This window comes from Stigmatopora nigra, unplaced genomic scaffold (assembly GCF_051989575.1).
Source record: "Stigmatopora nigra isolate UIUO_SnigA unplaced genomic scaffold, RoL_Snig_1.1 HiC_scaffold_76, whole genome shotgun sequence".
In the NCBI taxonomy this organism is placed as follows: domain Eukaryota; kingdom Metazoa; phylum Chordata; class Actinopteri; order Syngnathiformes; family Syngnathidae; genus Stigmatopora; species Stigmatopora nigra.
In genome coordinates this window covers 1-17,789 of record NW_027551652.1, presented here as the reverse complement: position 1 = coordinate 17,789, position 17,789 = coordinate 1, and positions in this window count along the sequence as shown.

Below are 17,789 nucleotides of genomic sequence, written 5' to 3'. Positions count from 1 at the left end.
ACTTGACATACGCTTTAAGTTACTACTACATGTTATCTTTATACTAAATTCTATTACTAGTCAATCTCGCAATTCAGCCCTGTTCTTACTTTTGCATTATATTTGTTTGGCTTCCTTTTAGGTCGTTTCTATCATTACCCATGATGCAACTGTTCTACTTAAACCTCATAGTAAGAGCATTTTACATATATACTGAGTAGTTTCTACCTTTGCTATTATTGTATGGTATTAATGCCTTTTTGACATGTATGGGTATTCAGCTAGGTTGCCTGCCCTTGCTACTTATCTTCATATGTATTATTACCTCACTCATTTTTGTCATAACGAACTATCACGATTACATCTTAGTTTACTTTTACTTTATTTTTATTTTATCACTTTACTCTATTTATATCTTTTTATAATCTTAACGCCTTTTCCTTCTTAGAATTAGTCTTAAAGGGGTGATCTATTTATGTTTTAACATAAGCAGCTCTTGAGCCTTTTGGCTGACCCTGCCCTATCATGGTCGCCCTAATCAGTTGTTGCTATTAGCATGTTAGCCCCTATCTCCTGCCTATCCATTCATTATCTTAACTATCGTTATCCGCCAGTTGATAGATTACACACCACTAGGGGATCCATGCACCTTGCACCTCTCATCATCACATCCAGGCAAGCCTAGATGTTATGTCTATGATGGTGCGGGTTTTACATGTCCAGTTGGAGGGGATGATGAGGAGCATCCCGCAATCTGGAGTAACCATAAACCCCGGTGGAAGAGACCTTGGCAAAATAACGGTGGTTTCGGGCGGAATATGGACAATGACGTAACCCATGAGTCACCCGCGGCTCCTCAAGGTAGCGGCTCTGAGGCTTTTCCCATGGGCCTGAACCATCCATACCCGATCCGAGGTCGTTAAATTGTTACTCATCTCCTCCTGGATACGCATGTCTTTGTACCCTACACATTTCCACCACATTATTTATGTCAGTGGTACATATATATTGTTGGGGATGCATGCACCTTGCACCTATCATCGTCACATCCAGGCAGGCTTAGATGTTATGGCTATGATGGTGCGGGTTTTACGGGTCCAGTTGGGGTAGACGGGAGCTACAACGTTTTTTGGGGTTTGCAAACTTCTATAGACGCTTGATTAGAAATTATAGCCGTGTAGCTGCCCCCTCACAGCGCTAACTTCCACGAAACTTCCGTTCTGTTGGTCGGAAACGCCCCCTCCACTAATGATCGATGGGGGTCCGGCATTTTTGGTGGAGCGATTGGTGGACGTTCGCCGCCGGGGCCGTGGCCTGCATTACCTGGTAGACTGGAAGGGTTACGGTCCCGAGGAGCGGAGCTGGGTGCCTGCCCGCCACATCCTTTGCCGGGAACTCATCAAGGACTTCCACCGTGACCACCCGGGGGCCCCTCGTAGCGGGCCAAATGGCCCGTGTAGAGGGGGAGATACTGTCAGGCCTCTGACCAGACTTGTGGCGGGGTGTGCCTGTCACCTAATCACAGGCCCAGTGATAGGTTCATTAATAATTACCCTTTGTAATAATCAATAACTGCAGGCAGACATCTTATTCAATTATTGACATTTATTAAATAGATTGGATCACAGATAAGTAACCTTAAGGGAGGCGATCTTCCAAAGTATCCCTCCCGAACAGTATTTTTCGTACAGATTTAAGGCATTAAAACAAAAACAATCACGCCTTCATTTGACCTAACAATCATATAACAATTACATAAAGAAGCCCGAAGTGCGTCACGAGTGTTATGGACGTGGCAGAAACAACATTCTTGTTATTGGCCAAATGATCCTGGCCTCGTTACAAAAAGGGACCACCAAATCTCGAAGACCCAGATTGGGTGAATTGTTTGTATAAACATCCTGGAACAGGCAGTCCAGGTTAAAGATGACTTGGCGGTTATTGGTGACCTCGCAACACTTTGAGAATAATAAGAGAATGATTTAACAAAGAAATGACTTAATACAACTATATTTATAATAGTAATACAGAATAAACCAAACATTTCCCCGTTTTTATAATTTGTATGTTATTAATCATTTCTTAGTAATCACGAAATGGTAATGTCGGTGACTGCGATTTTATCCGCCTACTCCTTACTCCCATGGCTGGTCTGAAAGACAAAGAACATAATCATATTCATCCAATTGGTCCTCGGATTTACCATACTCCTGGACCTCACTGCTTTCCCCAAACCGTCCCATAAGATACAACTCATGTACTTTAGAATTTGTAGGGGCAATTGCAGTAGTTATAAGTCGGCTAAGCAAGGAGCGCAAACAGGGGATAATACAGCACCCACACAATGTTAGGATAGCGGTAATTGTGCCTATAGTCACCACGAAGGATGTAGCCAAATCTTTATGTTTTCCAAAGGTCTTATCCCACCAATCTGACAATGCGGACGTATCTTCTCCAGAACGCTCTTGCATATTGCGGTTCAGTGTCTGCAGGCCAGTAATGGCCCTGGTGAGAGATCCACTGGGTGACGTGTTGTTCGGTATGAAGGTGCAACATTGTTTTCCAAACATTGCACACACGCCCCCTGTTTCAGCAAGGATCATATCCACCGCTATGCGATCCTGGAACGCCATCACACTGGTAGCTGCCAGTTGCTACTTTATGGCCACAAATCCCTGTTCAATATAATTTTCAAGTTTTTGGACATTGTAATGTAAGTAATTTATTCTATCCACATTTTTGTTTGGGGTGATTAGAAGGAAGATAGACTCCCAACCTGCTGCGATCTGATTAGCCAGCTTATACTCATCTGTTACGCCCCGTGGGATGCCAATCGCATCAATGTATGTTGGATCTCCTTCCCTTCATGCCTCTCGACGATGTCGGGAGGGTCGACCCTTCAGCACCTCCGAATTCTGAGCCGCCAATTGTATCTCCTCCACTGTGGATGGAAAAACAGACACCGGTAAGAGCAGTGAGACCAAAGTACCTAGTCCTGCCGCGTTTCAGCAGGAGTCGTATAATTTATCTACCACCCCACCACCATAGGCCAGAACGTGGTATCAGGGTTGTAGTTTGTTTTAGAACACCGGTACACCACGTCTCATTTATCGCCCCCAGCTTCAGACCATGCCCTGTAAGGTTTAAGCAGGTAAAATGATTAAACAGTGGAAAAATTGACTTCCTATTTACTGCGTAACAGGATAAACACTGTTTCAATATTTTTTCTGCACAAGTAGGACACGTTTTTTATTTGTAAAAACACTTTTCCCCAAATGAATGGTGATTGAGGGAGTTGTTAGATCCCATCGTATTTCCCTTGTCTGGTAGTTTGTTCTAATCCTTTGTAAGATGGTTTAGTCTCAATTGAAACCATATGGAACGTCAAACCCATTATTAAAGAGTTTCCTATAGTTTTATGGTATTGCTTGCGCTATTGGTGTTTCCCGTATCTTATTAGGTCAGAAAGTTTATCTTACCCGTCCCCTCAATGTTTCAATTGAGACCACCCTTTTTTCCAAAGTAGCTCCACATAGTGCTTGTCTTTTTTTTTTTTTACACTCCATTACCAGTACCCAATTATCCCCCGTTTGGGAAATCCCTGTTTCAGAAATAAATTTCACAAGTTAATATGTCAGTCCAAGCTTTCCAATCTTGACCAATTTCTGCAACAAGGCTTTTCCCAATCTCCATTTTTTTAGCTGTTAATGTACCACACATATTTCCCACCATAGATTGATCCCTTGTATGGCAACCGGGACGTTGCCGAGTCCAAATATATATTTTTAATCTCGAATGCATGTCTGGAAATTTGATTTAGTAGGTAATGTTAATCAAATGTAAATGTGAATGTTTCTCGGTTTACCCTCCCGTAAGAAGGTGTATCCTCAATTGAAACGCCTCCACCTTTCTCTCCAACTGGAGAAAACAACCCTACTGTGGAAAGGAATAGAATCACAATCATCATTAATCTCATTGCCCCAAAAGCAATAATTGTTTTCAACATGACTTTTTGTCTTTGTTTAGGGAGTTTTCCTCTTGAAACGTTTCAATTTAGACAACCTTCCTACTGTGGGAAAGGTGCATCCGTGTCCCCTTTCAGTAACAAGGACCCTCCCACTTTGCGTTGCTCCGATGTTTCTTCTTTAATGCTGCGTATCAGCATCCAGTCTTCAAGAATCACCGTCGCTTCGTCCGTTTCCTGTTTGAGAAGCAAAATCTTCCTCTGATAGTCTAAATTTGGTGTTTTTTTTTCTCTGCTAGATTTGCCTCATCATCCAATTGTCATTGTGTAGTGAATAATAGCAATTTGTAAGGTCTACTAAACAGGACTTCATATAAGTTCCGCCAATTGTGGATGGTAGACAATTATTATATTAACAAAATGGGAGCCATTATCACTATAGATAGTTTCTGGAATTCCATATCGTGGAATGATATCTATATGATCTAATAAAAATAAAATAAAATCTATATGTACCTTTTGAAATGGATATGTAGGTATGCATATAGATTTAAACCATAAGCCTTGTAGTGCCGTTGTAGCAAGGCCACCCCCCCCCCCCCTTGTCGAGACATAGGTCTTCTCGGTGGCCTGCCAATTAAAAACACAAAAAGACAAACTATCATTCATGCTCACACTCATAAACAGAAGAATTTAGTGTGTTCAACCAGTCTAGCATCCATAATTTCATTTTGTGGGAGTAAACTGGAATACCCGGAGAAAATCCACAAATTCTCGAGGACGCCAGGAATACCCCACATTCCGGAAGGTTTGGATCTACCCCGCATTAGTAGATCATTGAAGACACACACACACCCACTCTAGTATTTTAACCGTTTGTAAAATAATTGCTTCAAGTCTCACACAAAGTTATCCCCTTTTTAATGCATTAACACAGACCAAATCAGGCGTTTTTGTCTTACCTCCATGACAGACTATCCTATACTCTCTATTGGGAGCGTGCCCTCTAGTACAGAAGAACAGGATCAAAAGACACCACAAGGTGTGCAATTTACTTGCCGAGGAAGCAGGTAAGTATGGATGGACAACCTATAGAGAATATAGGATTGTCTGTCAGGATGGTAAGACAAAAACGCCCGATCTGGTTTGTGTCAAAGGCTTGGAAATAATTGTCATTGATGTTACAGTTCGGTACGAGTTCGGACCCACAACACTTGAAGAAGCTGCTCAAGAAAAAGTGACGTACTACACGCCGTATGCTCCAGAGATTGCGCAGAGTCTGGGCGGAAGCACTGCATCAGTATGGGGCTTCCCTGTTGGAGCGCGAGGAAAATGGCCAAAAGAGAACTTCAAGCTTCTGAAGGAGCTGGGGATGCCGCAAAAGCAGGCAGCTGGCTTTGCGAAAAAGGTAAGTAGGAGAACACTAATGTATTCCTTGGACATCCTCAGGGACTTCATGAGAGGCAGAGATGACTGAGATCTGAAGGACGAAGGAGGAAGGACGGACAACACGGCGAGGAGGACCACTCATCTAGAGTGTCAACCTAATGCACTCTATACCAACTAGCCTATGAGCATTTAAGAGTAATATAGGAATAGAACAATATATACCTCGAAGGGCCTCCTGTAACATTGGGAGAAATATGCCAACTTGTGATATAAGGAGGTTACCAGTTAATTGGACTTCCTAACCCTACTGTTCAGCCAAGAAGCGAATACTTATATTACCTAATTTTATTAGTGAATTGTCTGTAATGTCAAGTGTCTTTTTAAATGTAACAATGCCATAACGGCATAACTTAACGCGTCTTAGAATATTTATGTCCAGTATCCCTATCAGGAATGTCAGTTGATATTACAACATTGACAGCTGCCTGTGAGAATTGGACAAGTAGAACTTAATGTTAATAGTATGTCTTTTAGTGTTTTATATGTGTATAGATGTGAATGTATGTTGTAGAGTTAAACTTTCCTTAACCTAAATGACAAGTTGTAATAACACCAATTAGAAGTAATACAATAGCCATAGTCTAACAACAGGGTAACTGTCTGTTGTATTGGAATATCAGAAACGTAATATCTATATAAAACCCATTCACTAATGTGAATGAGCCAAGTAATGCAACAAGGTATAGTCAATAAAAACACTACAGAATAAATGGTCTTTGTGATTGATATAACAGTATGGCAAATGTCTACTGATAACACCATAAACAGCATGGCAACTGTCTGCTGTATCTAGTATAGTAAGGGAACATACAACATAATAGAATAATAATGTGTGATGGTACATATCATTGGTATGTACATCAATAAAGAATGCAAAGAGTAATAAGACACTAGAGGGCTACTTGATGTAATATATACACAAGTATTGCTCCTCTTCCAATGAGTAAGCTCTGGGTCTTCTGAACCGCTATAAAGCCTTGCCCGAAACTTGGTCTCTGAGTGGGGACAGGGTTCCCTGGTATAGTGTTGCTGGTGGACAATGTGGGCTCATCACCCATACACTGGTAGCACTGTGCTGTATGGGACCTTGGTAACCGTATCAGGCAAGTGGTAGCCTTAAGTGGAGATGGGCTCCCTCTAAAACATGGCGGTGGGCGTAAGCCCTGGCGGGTATGGTGACTCTCACTAACCGCCGTACAAATAGGCTGAGCATGACAGTGGGAGTCGCATCTGTTCATCAGATCACTTGGATAGACGCCAGTTGTCTGGTTCTTCTGTCACGGGGACGACGTCAACCCGAAAAGGAACCACGGACTTTGTGACTCAGGTCGTGGTTCTCCAAGGTAGTCCATCCATACTTACCTGCTTCTTCAGCTAGCAAGTTGCAAATCGTATGGTGTCTTTTAATCCTGGTTCTCTGGACCAGCGGGCACACCCCCAGGATATGCAAGGTTGTTTTCAAACCCTTTTTACATCTTCTGCAAAAGGCTTCGATCTTGTCCCTCCCTCTTGCCAAGAACTCCCGAGTGGTGTATACGGCAGCTCTTAGTGCAAGTCCCTTCTTAAAGTAGCTTTCACGGAATCCAGCATCTTTTGGATTGCTAATCCAAGCATTACTATATCTGTCGTTCCTGAAGAGTGAGGCACCAACACCCTGAACCTTCAGGCTGCTCCACTTCTCACTCTCTTCATTCTTCCAGTTGGGATATGTCACTTCCCCACCCGCCTGGCAGACAACTTTCCCTTCTTCGTTTATAGTAGGTAATTTTTCACACTTGCCACCAGCAGCTCTCCACATCTCTCTCCATTTCTTACCTCTCATGACTCGGAACGCTGTTTCCTTGATAATTTTATCACCTTTGGCTGCCATCTTGCAGATGCGTTTCACTCTTAGGATGGGAATAGCTCGTGCTAGCCGAGTGGTAGCTAGTCCTCCATCCTTCATTCTTGCATAGAGCAGGCCATTACATGTAGACGCATGCAGGTGGAGCCATTCTTTGATTGCCTTCCTTATTATTTCGTCTACTCTTCTTAATACATTACCCGTGACCTCGCCTAGGTCAGCTGCATAAAGTAGCCTTGGAGTGGCGTACGTGTTGAATATTCTGATTTTCTGTGACCGTTTTAGAGGGGTATTTGAGATGCTCTCTACCCAATTCTCCACCATTGGAATCACCTTCGGCATCATGATTCCTTTGTCAGGTCCAACCTGAACCCCCAGATACTTAACCGTTTCCCCAGCGTCGACCATATGCATCTGCTTCCCTCCAATCATCCAGGGTTCACAGTTGTTAATCACACCCTTGTGTATCAGGAATCCATGGCACTTCTTTGCTTGAACTCTCATCCCTGTAAGGTTACAAAAGTTTTCGAGAATTTTCAGGTTTACCTGCATGTTATCCCAGCTGTCGCTTAGGATAACCAGGTCATCGGCGAAGGCGAGGGCGGTGATCTTTTCTTCTCCATATCGCAGGCCGGCTCCCTTTCTTTCGAGGGTGAAGATAAGTGGATCCACAGCCATGTTAAACAGTATAGGTGACAAAGGGTCGCCCTGTTTGACTCCAATTCGCATGCTTATGGGTTGCGTTACCTCTTTCCCACATTTAATTATAGTGGTGCATCCCTCATAAGCACTTTGAATTAATTTTATGATCAGCTTGTCAACTTTCCTCGCCTCCATGGCACCCAAAATGTGCTCATGTGCCACTGTATCAAATGCCTTTTCAAAATCGATAAAGACAGTAGCTAGCGAAGATCCTTCATATCTTGCCCGTTCTACAGCTTTTTGGAGAATAATCACATTTTCCGCACACCCATCCGACTTCGCTAGGAAGCCTCGCTGGCGTGGGTTATTCAGGCAAGCTAGGACGAGTCTCATCGTTATTATTCTGCCAAATAGTCTTAGTAACATGGAGCCTATTGTTACTGGTCTCCATCCAGATATTTCTTTTAGTTCCTCATGGTTATTGGATTTAGGGATTAGCTTTGTCCAGCAACTTTTTACTGCTGTTGGAATTTTCCCCCCAATTAGCCATGTGTTATAAATTTTAGCTAATTTGATTCCACGTGGATCCCATGACTGTAGAGCCCTCTTATCCACACCATCGGGCCCAGGAGCGGTCCCGTTCTTCATCTTACTCAGGTTCACCTTGATTTCCCTGGGCATAATCAGGTTATAGAAGACAGAGTTATTCGCTGGCTTACCTTGATTGAGGTTCCCCATCCCTCTGAACTCCACGCTTGCTTCCCATCTTTCCCTGAATGCAGTTTCCACCACATTCACAGGGATCTCACATTCACTATTGTTTTTCTTGTCCAATATTTTGGTTGCAAGTCTGGCTGGATTTTTGTATGATCGGTTTCAGATATACTTACATGAGCCGCTATGCTCCTGATGTCGTCTCCGCTCAGTCCGGTCTCCGTACTGCTGAGCGCGGCTCTCAGTTTCCCTTCTGCTGTATCAGGATGGTCGTGAACCAGCCTCTCAGTAAGCTCACTGTCATTGCCATCCTTTTCCACTCCTCTTGTTGTTTCATCAGGCCTAGCTCCACCTATCTTACTTTTCATTAGTCGCCATTTGGTCCTCACTTGTTCCCGGGTCTTACCTTTCCCCAGTAATGCAGCTACTTCATGGTAGGCTGCTCTGCTTTCTGCTCTATTCCTCATTAGTTCTATAAGTTCAGCACTTTCCCTGGCACTCCACAGCTTGGAATTTCTTCCACCTATGTCTAGTGACCCAGCCTTACTCACTTTTTCACTGTTCCATGTGGCTGGGTGCTTGTGCCTCTTGTGCTGGGATAGTCCCATCTTTGTTTCAAATTTGCCATTACAATCCTCACATACAAATTCTCCTCTTTCCTGCCCTGGGTCTTCATTTCCTCCACACTTGGGTACGTGGCATGCTATTGCATGCCCATTAGTCCCCTTCCTCTTACATTTCCTGCACTCGTACAATACTTTGGGCTTATCGTGCTGTCTTTTCAAGTGTTTACCCAGGGCCATTACTCCCCCCGTTCCTTTGTTACATAGAGGACACTTTGGGCTGATTAGCGGGATGTGTAGTGTAACGCACTCCCCCGCCCGTCGTCGAGCACCCATCCCCCCTTGACTATACATTTCTTCTACATTTCTCTCTTCAATATTATCAAGGTTGCTTACCCCAATCCTTGCTGTCGCTTCCGTGGGGGGCTCTTGGCATTCTGTACTACCAAGGCCTGCCTCATTATCGTTCCCCTGCTCATTTGCCCTAGCTGAACTGCTCTTCTTTTTGCTTTTCTTTTTAGTTCCAGTTGGCTCTTCAGTGTCCTCATGCCGCCTCTTCCTACTCAGCTTTGTATTCCTAGCTCTTAGTTGACTCAGGTTACCTTCAAAATCTCCCTCATCCTGCTGTCTTTCCCTAGGCCCTCCAGAACTTTCCATGACTATCCTTACTTTGCCCTATCTATTTATAGCACAGTGAAAAATTTCCAAAGGGCGGTTCCTGTTTCACAGGCTACTTGTGGTGTACCATTACTATCTATATTGATGTTACTTGACATACGCTTTAAGTTACTACTACATGTTATCTTTATACTAAATTCTATTACTAGTCAATCTCGCAATTCAGCCCTGTTCTTACTTTTGCATTATATTTGTTTGGCTTCCTTTTAGGTCGTTTCTATCATTACCCATGATGCAACTGTTCTACTTAAACCTCATAGTAAGAGCATTTTACATATATACTGAGTAGTTTCTACCTTTGCTATTATTGTATGGTATTAATGCCTTTTTGACATGTATGGGTATTCAGCTAGGTTGCCTGCCCTTGCTACTTATCTTCATATGTATTATTACCTCACTCATTTTTGTCATAACGAACTATCACGATTACATCTTAGTTTACTTTTACTTTATTTTTATTTTATCACTTTACTCTATTTATATCTTTTTATAATCTTAACGCCTTTTCCTTCTTAGAATTAGTCTTAAAGGGGTGATCTATTTATGTTTTAACATAAGCAGCTCTTGAGCCTTTTGGCTGACCCTGCCCTATCATGGTCGCCCTAATCAGTTGTTGCTATTAGCATGTTAGCCCCTATCTCCTGCCTATCCATTCATTATCTTAACTATCGTTATCCGCCAGTTGATAGATTACACACCACTAGGGGATCCATGCACCTTGCACCTCTCATCATCACATCCAGGCAAGCCTAGATGTTATGTCTATGATGGTGCGGGTTTTACATGTCCAGTTGGAGGGGATGATGAGGAGCATCCCGCAATCTGGAGTAACCATAAACCCCGGTGGAAGAGACCTTGGCAAAATAACGGTGGTTTCGGGCGGAATATGGACAATGACGTAACCCATGAGTCACCCGCGGCTCCTCAAGGTAGCGGCTCTGAGGCTTTTCCCATGGGCCTGAACCATCCATACCCGATCCGAGGTCGTTAAATTGTTACTCATCTCCTCCTGGATACGCATGTCTTTGTACCCTACACATTTCCACCACATTATTTATGTCAGTGGTACATATATATTGTTGGGGATGCATGCACCTTGCACCTATCATCGTCACATCCAGGCAGGCTTAGATGTTATGGCTATGATGGTGCGGGTTTTACGGGTCCAGTTGGGGTAGACGGGAGCTACAACGTTTTTTGGGGTTTGCAAACTTCTATAGACGCTTGATTAGAAATTATAGCCGTGTAGCTGCCCCCTCACAGCGCTAACTTCCACGAAACTTCCGTTCTGTTGGTCGGAAACGCCCCCTCCACTAATGATCGATGGGGGTCCGGCATTTTTGGTGGAGCGATTGGTGGACGTTCGCCGCCGGGGCCGTGGCCTGCATTACCTGGTAGACTGGAAGGGTTACGGTCCCGAGGAGCGGAGCTGGGTGCCTGCCCGCCACATCCTTTGCCGGGAACTCATCAAGGACTTCCACCGTGACCACCCGGGGGCCCCTCGTAGCGGGCCAAATGGCCCGTGTAGAGGGGGAGATACTGTCAGGCCTCTGACCAGACTTGTGGCGGGGTGTGCCTGTCACCTAATCACAGGCCCAGTGATAGGTTCATTAATAATTACCCTTTGTAATAATCAATAACTGCAGGCAGACATCTTATTCAATTATTGACATTTATTAAATAGATTGGATCACAGATAAGTAACCTTAAGGGAGGCGATCTTCCAAAGTATCCCTCCCGAACAGTATTTTTCGTACAGATTTAAGGCATTAAAACAAAAACAATCACGCCTTCATTTGACCTAACAATCATATAACAATTACATAAAGAAGCCCGAAGTGCGTCACGAGTGTTATGGACGTGGCAGAAACAACATTCTTGTTATTGGCCAAATGATCCTGGCCTCGTTACAAAAAGGGACCACCAAATCTCGAAGACCCAGATTGGGTGAATTGTTTGTATAAACATCCTGGAACAGGCAGTCCAGGTTAAAGATGACTTGGCGGTTATTGGTGACCTCGCAACACTTTGAGAATAATAAGAGAATGATTTAACAAAGAAATGACTTAATACAACTATATTTATAATAGTAATACAGAATAAACCAAACATTTCCCCGTTTTTATAATTTGTATGTTATTAATCATTTCTTAGTAATCACGAAATGGTAATGTCGGTGACTGCGATTTTATCCGCCTACTCCTTACTCCCATGGCTGGTCTGAAAGACAAAGAACATAATCATATTCATCCAATTGGTCCTCGGATTTACCATACTCCTGGACCTCACTGCTTTCCCCAAACCGTCCCATAAGATACAACTCATGTACTTTAGAATTTGTAGGGGCAATTGCAGTAGTTATAAGTCGGCTAAGCAAGGAGCGCAAACAGGGGATAATACAGCACCCACACAATGTTAGGATAGCGGTAATTGTGCCTATAGTCACCACGAAGGATGTAGCCAAATCTTTATGTTTTCCAAAGGTCTTATCCCACCAATCTGACAATGCGGACGTATCTTCTCCAGAACGCTCTTGCATATTGCGGTTCAGTGTCTGCAGGCCAGTAATGGCCCTGGTGAGAGATCCACTGGGTGACGTGTTGTTCGGTATGAAGGTGCAACATTGTTTTCCAAACATTGCACACACGCCCCCTGTTTCAGCAAGGATCATATCCACCGCTATGCGATCCTGGAACGCCATCACACTGGTAGCTGCCAGTTGCTACTTTATGGCCACAAATCCCTGTTCAATATAATTTTCAAGTTTTTGGACATTGTAATGTAAGTAATTTATTCTATCCACATTTTTGTTTGGGGTGATTAGAAGGAAGATAGACTCCCAACCTGCTGCGATCTGATTAGCCAGCTTATACTCATCTGTTACGCCCCGTGGGATGCCAATCGCATCAATGTATGTTGGATCTCCTTCCCTTCATGCCTCTCGACGATGTCGGGAGGGTCGACCCTTCAGCACCTCCGAATTCTGAGCCGCCAATTGTATCTCCTCCACTGTGGATGGAAAAACAGACACCGGTAAGAGCAGTGAGACCAAAGTACCTAGTCCTGCCGCGTTTCAGCAGGAGTCGTATAATTTATCTACCACCCCACCACCATAGGCCAGAACGTGGTATCAGGGTTGTAGTTTGTTTTAGAACACCGGTACACCACGTCTCATTTATCGCCCCCAGCTTCAGACCATGCCCTGTAAGGTTTAAGCAGGTAAAATGATTAAACAGTGGAAAAATTGACTTCCTATTTACTGCGTAACAGGATAAACACTGTTTCAATATTTTTTCTGCACAAGTAGGACACGTTTTTTATTTGTAAAAACACTTTTCCCCAAATGAATGGTGATTGAGGGAGTTGTTAGATCCCATCGTATTTCCCTTGTCTGGTAGTTTGTTCTAATCCTTTGTAAGATGGTTTAGTCTCAATTGAAACCATATGGAACGTCAAACCCATTATTAAAGAGTTTCCTATAGTTTTATGGTATTGCTTGCGCTATTGGTGTTTCCCGTATCTTATTAGGTCAGAAAGTTTATCTTACCCGTCCCCTCAATGTTTCAATTGAGACCACCCTTTTTTCCAAAGTAGCTCCACATAGTGCTTGTCTTTTTTTTTTTTTACACTCCATTACCAGTACCCAATTATCCCCCGTTTGGGAAATCCCTGTTTCAGAAATAAATTTCACAAGTTAATATGTCAGTCCAAGCTTTCCAATCTTGACCAATTTCTGCAACAAGGCTTTTCCCAATCTCCATTTTTTTAGCTGTTAATGTACCACACATATTTCCCACCATAGATTGATCCCTTGTATGGCAACCGGGACGTTGCCGAGTCCAAATATATATTTTTAATCTCGAATGCATGTCTGGAAATTTGATTTAGTAGGTAATGTTAATCAAATGTAAATGTGAATGTTTCTCGGTTTACCCTCCCGTAAGAAGGTGTATCCTCAATTGAAACGCCTCCACCTTTCTCTCCAACTGGAGAAAACAACCCTACTGTGGAAAGGAATAGAATCACAATCATCATTAATCTCATTGCCCCAAAAGCAATAATTGTTTTCAACATGACTTTTTGTCTTTGTTTAGGGAGTTTTCCTCTTGAAACGTTTCAATTTAGACAACCTTCCTACTGTGGGAAAGGTGCATCCGTGTCCCCTTTCAGTAACAAGGACCCTCCCACTTTGCGTTGCTCCGATGTTTCTTCTTTAATGCTGCGTATCAGCATCCAGTCTTCAAGAATCACCGTCGCTTCGTCCGTTTCCTGTTTGAGAAGCAAAATCTTCCTCTGATAGTCTAAATTTGGTGTTTTTTTTTCTCTGCTAGATTTGCCTCATCATCCAATTGTCATTGTGTAGTGAATAATAGCAATTTGTAAGGTCTACTAAACAGGACTTCATATAAGTTCCGCCAATTGTGGATGGTAGACAATTATTATATTAACAAAATGGGAGCCATTATCACTATAGATAGTTTCTGGAATTCCATATCGTGGAATGATATCTATATGATCTAATAAAAATAAAATAAAATCTATATGTACCTTTTGAAATGGATATGTAGGTATGCATATAGATTTAAACCATAAGCCTTGTAGTGCCGTTGTAGCAAGGCCACCCCCCCCCCCCCTTGTCGAGACATAGGTCTTCTCGGTGGCCTGCCAATTAAAAACACAAAAAGACAAACTATCATTCATGCTCACACTCATAAACAGAAGAATTTAGTGTGTTCAACCAGTCTAGCATCCATAATTTCATTTTGTGGGAGTAAACTGGAATACCCGGAGAAAATCCACAAATTCTCGAGGACGCCAGGAATACCCCACATTCCGGAAGGTTTGGATCTACCCCGCATTAGTAGATCATTGAAGACACACACACACCCACTCTAGTATTTTAACCGTTTGTAAAATAATTGCTTCAAGTCTCACACAAAGTTATCCCCTTTTTAATGCATTAACACAGACCAAATCAGGCGTTTTTGTCTTACCTCCATGACAGACTATCCTATACTCTCTATTGGGAGCGTGCCCTCTAGTACAGAAGAACAGGATCAAAAGACACCACAAGGTGTGCAATTTACTTGCCGAGGAAGCAGGTAAGTATGGATGGACAACCTATAGAGAATATAGGATTGTCTGTCAGGATGGTAAGACAAAAACGCCCGATCTGGTTTGTGTCAAAGGCTTGGAAATAATTGTCATTGATGTTACAGTTCGGTACGAGTTCGGACCCACAACACTTGAAGAAGCTGCTCAAGAAAAAGTGACGTACTACACGCCGTATGCTCCAGAGATTGCGCAGAGTCTGGGCGGAAGCACTGCATCAGTATGGGGCTTCCCTGTTGGAGCGCGAGGAAAATGGCCAAAAGAGAACTTCAAGCTTCTGAAGGAGCTGGGGATGCCGCAAAAGCAGGCAGCTGGCTTTGCGAAAAAGGTAAGTAGGAGAACACTAATGTATTCCTTGGACATCCTCAGGGACTTCATGAGAGGCAGAGATGACTGAGATCTGAAGGACGAAGGAGGAAGGACGGACAACACGGCGAGGAGGACCACTCATCTAGAGTGTCAACCTAATGCACTCTATACCAACTAGCCTATGAGCATTTAAGAGTAATATAGGAATAGAACAATATATACCTCGAAGGGCCTCCTGTAACATTGGGAGAAATATGCCAACTTGTGATATAAGGAGGTTACCAGTTAATTGGACTTCCTAACCCTACTGTTCAGCCAAGAAGCGAATACTTATATTACCTAATTTTATTAGTGAATTGTCTGTAATGTCAAGTGTCTTTTTAAATGTAACAATGCCATAACGGCATAACTTAACGCGTCTTAGAATATTTATGTCCAGTATCCCTATCAGGAATGTCAGTTGATATTACAACATTGACAGCTGCCTGTGAGAATTGGACAAGTAGAACTTAATGTTAATAGTATGTCTTTTAGTGTTTTATATGTGTATAGATGTGAATGTATGTTGTAGAGTTAAACTTTCCTTAACCTAAATGACAAGTTGTAATAACACCAATTAGAAGTAATACAATAGCCATAGTCTAACAACAGGGTAACTGTCTGTTGTATTGGAATATCAGAAACGTAATATCTATATAAAACCCATTCACTAATGTGAATGAGCCAAGTAATGCAACAAGGTATAGTCAATAAAAACACTACAGAATAAATGGTCTTTGTGATTGATATAACAGTATGGCAAATGTCTACTGATAACACCATAAACAGCATGGCAACTGTCTGCTGTATCTAGTATAGTAAGGGAACATACAACATAATAGAATAATAATGTGTGATGGTACATATCATTGGTATGTACATCAATAAAGAATGCAAAGAGTAATAAGACACTAGAGGGCTACTTGATGTAATATATACACAAGTATTGCTCCTCTTCCAATGAGTAAGCTCTGGGTCTTCTGAACCGCTATAAAGCCTTGCCCGAAACTTGGTCTCTGAGTGGGGACAGGGTTCCCTGGTATAGTGTTGCTGGTGGACAATGTGGGCTCATCACCCATACACTGGTAGCACTGTGCTGTATGGGACCTTGGTAACCGTATCAGGCAAGTGGTAGCCTTAAGTGGAGATGGGCTCCCTCTAAAACATGGCGGTGGGCGTAAGCCCTGGCGGGTATGGTGACTCTCACTAACCGCCGTACAAATAGGCTGAGCATGACAGTGGGAGTCGCATCTGTTCATCAGATCACTTGGATAGACGCCAGTTGTCTGGTTCTTCTGTCACGGGGACGACGTCAACCCGAAAAGGAACCACGGACTTTGTGACTCAGGTCGTGGTTCTCCAAGGTAGTCCATCCATACTTACCTGCTTCTTCAGCTAGCAAGTTGCAAATCGTATGGTGTCTTTTAATCCTGGTTCTCTGGACCAGCGGGCACACCCCCAGGATATGCAAGGTTGTTTTCAAACCCTTTTTACATCTTCTGCAAAAGGCTTCGATCTTGTCCCTCCCTCTTGCCAAGAACTCCCGAGTGGTGTATACGGCAGCTCTTAGTGCAAGTCCCTTCTTAAAGTAGCTTTCACGGAATCCAGCATCTTTTGGATTGCTAATCCAAGCATTACTATATCTGTCGTTCCTGAAGAGTGAGGCACCAACACCCTGAACCTTCAGGCTGCTCCACTTCTCACTCTCTTCATTCTTCCAGTTGGGATATGTCACTTCCCCACCCGCCTGGCAGACAACTTTCCCTTCTTCGTTTATAGTAGGTAATTTTTCACACTTGCCACCAGCAGCTCTCCACATCTCTCTCCATTTCTTACCTCTCATGACTCGGAACGCTGTTTCCTTGATAATTTTATCACCTTTGGCTGCCATCTTGCAGATGCGTTTCACTCTTAGGATGGGAATAGCTCGTGCTAGCCGAGTGGTAGCTAGTCCTCCATCCTTCATTCTTGCATAGAGCAGGCCATTACATGTAGACGCATGCAGGTGGAGCCATTCTTTGATTGCCTTCCTTATTATTTCGTCTACTCTTCTTAATACATTACCCGTGACCTCGCCTAGGTCAGCTGCATAAAGTAGCCTTGGAGTGGCGTACGTGTTGAATATTCTGATTTTCTGTGACCGTTTTAGAGGGGTATTTGAGATGCTCTCTACCCAATTCTCCACCATTGGAATCACCTTCGGCATCATGATTCCTTTGTCAGGTCCAACCTGAACCCCCAGATACTTAACCGTTTCCCCAGCGTCGACCATATGCATCTGCTTCCCTCCAATCATCCAGGGTTCACAGTTGTTAATCACACCCTTGTGTATCAGGAATCCATGGCACTTCTTTGCTTGAACTCTCATCCCTGTAAGGTTACAAAAGTTTTCGAGAATTTTCAGGTTTACCTGCATGTTATCCCAGCTGTCGCTTAGGATAACCAGGTCATCGGCGAAGGCGAGGGCGGTGATCTTTTCTTCTCCATATCGCAGGCC